This window comes from Trachypithecus francoisi, unplaced genomic scaffold, assembly GCF_009764315.1.
Source record: "Trachypithecus francoisi isolate TF-2019V2 unplaced genomic scaffold, Tfra_2.0 Lachesis_group2, whole genome shotgun sequence".
In the NCBI taxonomy this organism is placed as follows: Eukaryota; Metazoa; Chordata; class Mammalia; order Primates; family Cercopithecidae; genus Trachypithecus; species Trachypithecus francoisi.
Genome location: NW_022681465.1, coordinates 1,469,551 through 1,476,439, shown reverse-complemented (window position 1 = coordinate 1,476,439; position 6,889 = coordinate 1,469,551). Strand labels below are relative to the sequence as shown.

General features: G+C 46.3%; 1 protein-coding gene across 1 annotated transcript in view; it reads left to right on the top strand.

Annotated features, from left to right (window-relative positions):
- Positions 1–5,124: 5,124 nt before the first annotated feature.
- LOC117064660 (succinate dehydrogenase [ubiquinone] flavoprotein subunit, mitochondrial-like) overlaps positions 5,125–6,889 on the top strand; it is a 30,601-nt gene continuing 28,836 nt past the window's right edge. Inside the window, exons 1-2 of the mRNA XM_033178650.1 lie at positions 5,125–5,211; positions 5,944–6,105. The gene's annotated coding sequence lies outside the window, so the exon portion shown is untranslated. The remainder of the gene's footprint in view (positions 5,212–5,943; positions 6,106–6,889) is intronic.

Here is a 6,889-nt window from a genome sequence, read left to right as displayed (position 1 = left end):
CCCCCTTGGTTCCGACCTGGGGTCCAGGGACCCCGCGGGCTGAGGTAGCCCCTCGCCTCAGTGCCCGCCGGGTGGACTCGGGGAGGAGTCGTCTCTGCCCAAGGTCACCCGGGCGGATAGCGGCCCGTGGCCGCCCTGGCTGGGCTGGGCCTCTGCCGCCCTCTGTGCGGGTTGTCCCGAGGGGCCGCCTGCAGCCCGTGGGTGGGGCGGGCGAAACCGCCCGGGTGGGTGCGAGGAGTGGCCGAGCTCGGCCGGTGGACGTCCGGTGGGAAGCGCTGCGTGCCCCAGCTTAGACTTGCAGTTCTGCTTTCCGGAAAGCGCAAATCTGTGCATGTCTACTTCGGGACCTTGTAAGTTAAGGGTCTCAACTTTGGGTCGTGTTTGATGGCCCTTGTGCCACTGAAAATGTGTTAGTGTTTAAAAGCAGCTGTACCAGTTTTTAAAAATCAGACGGAGAGCTCAGCGCACTGACCGGGCGAGGACCCCGGGACCTGTGCTTGCCTGTGCGCTGAGTGCCTCGAGGGCCGGGGTCGGCTTAGTCCAGGATGATGGTCAGGGTTATACTTTCCCGAGCCCTTGCTCTCTGAGTTTGTCTGAATGTGCCCTCTACGATTGCACCTTAAGAATCGGCCTTCTAGGGTTTTAGTTAATCAAGCTGAATTGGATAGGTTTCGTTGCTTGATTTTTTGAATGAACTTACCCACCCACCTCCTTAATTACGAAGTAATTTTAAATTGCAGAGTAAAAATCTCAATAGGAACCAAGGCATTCAGCAATATTGATTTGAATTATGCCTGTAATTGTGCAATTTTCTCCTTTTTGAAATAGTTATTAAAAACCTCCTTGAATTAAATGTGAAGATTAGTCATACAGCCATCCTGTCAACATCAGAAAGCATGTAAACGTTCTAGTGTGTTGCTGTGGTTGGTGCTTGCTGACTGAGCAGAGACCCCTGCCGCATCTTGGGCTTTTAAGAGCTGCTTGGGCCGGGCGCGGTGGCTCAAGCCTGTAATCCCAGCACTTTGGGAGGCCGAGACGGGCGGATCACAAGGTCAGGAGATCGAGACCATCCTGGCGAACACGGTGAAACCCCGTCTCTACTAAAAAAATACAAAAAACTAGCCGGGCGAGGTGGCGGGCGCCTGTCGTCCCAGCTACTCGGGAGGCTGAGGCAGGAGAATGGTGTAAACCCGGGAGGCGGAGCTTGCAGTGAGCTGAGATCCGGCCACTGCACTCCAGCCAGGGCGACAGAGCGAGACTCCGTCTCAAAAAAAAAAAAAAAGCTGCTTGGAGGGCGTCCACAGGCAGGAAGTAAAGCCCATGGTCAGTGGGGCTTTTTAGGGGAAACGTTAGCTTGTGATTGGAGAAAAGCAAGGGCTGCTGCCTTTGTCCTCAACCCGGATGGTGCCCAGTGTTCCTTCTGCAGCCTCAGACCCCGCCAGCGGCGGAGGCACCTCAGACAAGATGGCAAGATAGCAAAATTGAACCAAAATTTAGTCTTGGGTTTTGTAAAAGTCTTTTTATCTTGAAGTTAGCGTTTCCTACAGAAATTCTGCCTGCAAGCAGTATGTTTATCGGCATTTCAGATAGGTTTTTTTTCCTGAAGAATTGGAGTTTACAAAGTAACAACATAATCAAATTAGCAGAAAAAAAGAAATTAATGATAGCCAACTGAGAAATGTGTTTGGAAAATAGATGCTGAGGATAATTTTAGTGAAGTCCAGAGAGAATTTTTTAATCTTATTTTGGCCAGTTCTGTGGTGTATTGATCATTCTGTATTTACAGCTGCTTTCAAGTGACGAGCTTATCAGACTTCGTTTTTGGTTTCTTTTTATGTCCTGATGCACTGACACAGCTTGCAAACTGTTCGAAAACAGTTTAATCAGAGGAAAAGTAAAACCAAGAAACTTAAATAGTTACTGGGTTAACTGCTTATTTCAGGTGAAGTTTTTCAAATCCCTGAGCATGAACATCAAATATATTGTTCTAAGACAAATTGATTTCATTTCTTTGCAGTTTGTTCTGCATATGTTTAATGGTGTTCTAGAAATACATTATTTAGGCCATTATAGTAGTAAACGTTTGCTTTGCTTCTTGGGATAATTGTAACAACAGTGGCATTCCATTCTGCATTCTTCATGATGTTTTTGCTGATTTATTTGAAAAATTGTGACTTGGTTTTGATATGAAACCTGGATATTAATATCAGTTGGGAGTCTCAGAGATTTTTCCCAAGGGTCTTTAGATAGGGGCCAAGTCCAGGATCCAGAGCCAGCCGACCTACTTGAATCCTCTCTGAGGTTCCGTCTTTCCGTGGGGTTAGTGGGGTTTCTGTGGGTAATGTTTGAAACCTTTGGTGGTGCTCTTGTGAACCAGGGCTCACAGCCTGTGCACAGTAACCATGTGTGAACTGTATTTGTTTTTTTTTTTTCCGAGAGGGATTCTCACTCTGTGGCCCAGGCTAGAGTGCAGTGGCGCTATCTTGACTCACTGCAAGCTCCGCCTCCCGGGTTCACGCCATTCTCCTGCCTCAGCCTCCACGGTAGCTGGAACTACTGCCATCACGCCTGGCTGATTTTTTTTGTATTTTTAGTAGAGATGGTGTTAGCCAGGATGGTCTTCACCGTGTTAGCCAGGATGGTCTCCATCTCCTGACCTCGTGATCTGCCCGCCTCAACCTCCCAAAGGGCTGGGATTACAGTCGTGAGCCACTGTACCTGGCTGAACTGTATTTTAAGTATCCGTTTTTAAAATAATAAACACTAACATTCTAGTGAGAATAATTACACATAGTTGTAAAAGAATCAGTGAGTATACTACTGCCCCCAGTTCATTTTCCGTGAAAGCAATTCCTGTCTCTGATATTGACTCTTGGTGTTTGTAAGACCTCTGTTTCTTTAGCGGATGTGCAGGTTGTGCAGGTGCATTTTTATCCGTTTTAGACTTCTTGCCTGGACAGGGGACTTAGTTCACTTAAACTACCCTACTTCCGCTTCTTCCTGATACGGTCATGCGTGTTTAGGTTCTTCGTTGGCTGCTTCTGTGATTGTATGGGTTGTACATGCAGATTAGTTTCTTGCTCATGATGTATAGTTGCATTTGATTAGATGAGGACCCCTCACTTTGCTAGATTTCGGGATTAATGTCTCTGCACTTCTTTCTTTTCCCCCTCCACCTCCTAATTCAGTCGCCTGAAATTACATATTGTTAAGCAAGGTCTAATATTCCTTTTATATGTTCCCCATTTTTTTCTTAAGAGGAAATGTTTGATAGTTTCTCCTAAAAAAGTTAATAATTGGCACACAAGACTAGTCTTGTGTCAAAACTAGTTTTCAGTTTTATCTAAAGACTGAAATTGGCTTAAAGTTGAGCTTTCAAATTCAAAACTCTGCCCCAGATTAGATTTAGACACAGAGGGTGAGTGTCCTTGTCCCCAGGGGGATGGCGTGATAATTTGTTCACGGTTGTGTTATGGGAGCTGCCCCTTTTAAGCTGGCTCTGTGTGTGTGTGGCGGGGGCCGGGCAGTGGGTATTCCACGTCAGCATCCTGGAAAGAACAAATAAACATTTAGTGATCTCACTGTTTCTACTTACATTTGGTGTAATACACTGTTGTTATTGGTGCTGTTACCTGTGTTAATAGGGCAGTTTACAAAAGTTTCAAGAACATTTGTATTAAAATTATTTCAAAGACTTCTTTCTTAAAATATGATTTTACCATGTCAAAAATTATGTTAAGGTAGAAGAATATTTGTTCTTTCTCGTTCATTTTCTGAAAAAAGAAAAAACAAACTGAATTAGCTTATGTCAATGAAAACAGAGACTAGAAATTGGAGAAATGGAGAATAATTTTTTATTCCACATAATAAGTAATTTCTGAATTGCAGATATTTCTAAATACTCGAAGACATCTCTCACATCCCCTCTTCTGATTGCTGAGTGTATTTATTTCCTAAAGCTTTTTTTTCTTTCTTTTCTTTTCTTTTCTTTTTTTTTTTTTTTTGGAGACATTGTCTTGCTCTGTCGCCCAGACTGGAGTGCAGTGGCAGAGTCTAGGCTCACTGCAACCTCTGCCTCCTGGGTTCAAGTGATTCTCCTGCCTCAGCCTCCCAAGTAGCTGGGATTGCAGCTGCCTGCCACCATGCCTGGCTAATTTTTAGTACAGATGGGGTTTCGCCATGTTGGCAGACTGGTCTTGAACTCCTGACTTCAGGTGATCCACCCACCTTGGCCTCCCAAAATGCTGGGATTACAGGCAGGAGCCACCGTGCCCAGCCCCTAAAACTATTCTTTATGATATTTCTGAGACTATTCAAAGGTCTTCTAAAATGCACCCAGCAGAATGGAAAATGTATCCTCTAAATGACTGGCCAACCTTAGCATATGGACAGTGTCACCTCTCTCACACACAGCCGCTAAAAACTAAACACTAAAACCAGTTTTCTTGGGTAAAGTTTTCTAAGATGGAAAATTTAGGCAGCAAGATGTGTCAAGTTGTAGACATTGGCCAGGAAAAAGCCAGGAGCAGCCAGGCAGGGGAGAGTGTGCATCCAGCGTCCTCCTGTGTGATGAAGGGATGACACCTCGTCCCTCTGGGCTGTCAGCTTTTACTGCTCCAGAATACAGATCTCCTGATTCAGTGTCCAGTGCCTTTTGAACTGACCGCAAGCCCTCATGGACGATTGGAACTGTAATGTGGAAAGGGCTATGATGGAGCCAGTTAAAATGCTTCATTATTTGCAAAATACCACATACAGTAATACGATATAGATGTCTCCCCTTCTCCACTAAGTAGCATAAATTAAGACTTTACAGAGGAAGTGTGCCTTTTTCATGTCGTATCTGAGTCAGTGAGTATCCTGTTTGGAAACAGGCTTCATCCTGGTTTTCTAGAGTGCCGAGTTGGGGTGGAAAGGACGACCGGGGGCTCAGTCCTTCCTCGCCCCTTGGGCTGCCCTTCAGAGTTAAGTAGAGAGTCTCAGCTGAGCTCCCTGGATGCACAGGAGCACCTGGATACATAAGAAGGGGAACAGTTTGCAAGGGGAAGTTTAAATTACTGTCCCCCATAGCATCTGTTCCTTCAGGACGCTAACCCTCTGCATCTGTGTCTTCTGTGTCACCAGTGGCCAACAGTGTTGCAAACAGGAACCCGAGGTTTTCACTTCACTGTTGATGGGAACAAGAGGGCATCTGCTAAAGTTTCAGATTCCGTAAGTTCATGCTTTTTGTTCCATTATAAATGATTTTTTTGGCTTGGGGGTAAGGATCTATACCAGTTTGTTTTCATGAGTCATAGACATAAGAGAAAAATTTCTCTGGGTATCCAATGCATGCTGAAATTATTTTCAGTGTTGTAATAATCAATTGCAAGTACAAACACAAACATAGATGTTAACATTTTTACTTATATCTCTTATGTATCTGTAAACTAGATTTAAATTTAGATCAAGTAAAGCGATAAATTAAAATAAAATGAACAGTATCTGCTGTGATAGATGATAAAATTCCTACTGAAATTAGGACCGTGGGCCCACGCGGGTGTGGGTTCCTTGGTATTTAGTGTGCCTGTTCTCTCTCTGTTGGAAAACTGAAACTTGCTGAGAAGTTCTTTTCTCATAAGCTCACAATAGCGACTGAATACTCCTTGGCACCTTCTCAGCCATAAGCACAGGCATGGCCCTGAAGTAGAGTTGTGGTCCTTAGTCTCATCCCACGGGACAGACCCTCTACCATTCATAGAATCTGATTGTCAGTCCCTTCTCCACATACGAATGTGCCCACCTCTCCCCGCACTGTTCAGGGCTCAGCCCCGGGACAGGATGGAGGCCCTGTGTGCCTAGCAGTTGGTCCTTTTGTCTTTGTCAAGCTCCTTCACTGTAACAAGAGTCTTCGTGTTTGGCGTAGTGGAGCACGTGATTGACAGGTGAATTTTTCTTTTCCAGATTTCTGCTCAGTATCCAGTAGTGGATCATGAATTTGATGCAGTGGTGGTAGGCGCTGGAGGGGCAGGCTTGCGAGCTGCATTTGGCCTTTCTGAGGCAGGGTTTAATACAGCATGTGTTACAAAGCTGTTTCCTACCAGGTCACACACTGTTGCAGCGCAGGTAGGAGAAAGGTGCCCCACCGTGCTCCCACTCTGTGCAGGTCCCGCACAGCCTTGCGCTTTCTACCTGGGCAGCCTCCTGCCTCCTCCCCATGCTCCAGCCACATGGCCTCTTGCTGTGCCTTGCTCACTCAGCTCACCCTCTCAGTGGTCTTTCCCTGGAGCCTGTTCCCTGGAGACTTGGAAGGGCTGGAGCCTTGTTGTCACTCCTAGTTGGGACTCCAGTCACACTTGGGTTTTCTTTGACCATCTCGCCTACTTTCCTCCCCACCCACCCCCACCGCCCCAACACCTTAAGAAAAGGAGATCATCTAAAGAGGAGGAATCAGAATTTAGGGTGGGGAAGGAAAGGGCAAGGGCTTTATTTGTCCCTGTGCTGCTGTCTTCTGGGACTCTCTGAGGAGTAAGACGGTGGTGGGCACACACAGCCAGAGGAAGTAGGGGTACAGGGGAGTGCGACTCTGAGTGTGGAGCTTATTACTTGGCAGGAAACACTTCTGGTCTTTAACACATGCCCGTAAATGCCACTGGGAAGATTTGTTAATACCATTATCTGGAAAGATTTGCTGAGTACCTTTTCTGTGCCAGATATGTTAGGTAATAAGCATATTACAGGTAGCCTTTCCCTCACGGCTCCGGTCCGCCCTTCCTGGAGCTCCCTCTGTCTCCACCACACAGATGAGGAGACGGAGGCTAAGGGATTGAATCACTGGGCGAGCTGGGGAGGGTTGTGACCCGGAATCTGTCGGGCCTCGCTGCTCCTGCGCTGAGGTCAGCCCTCGCCG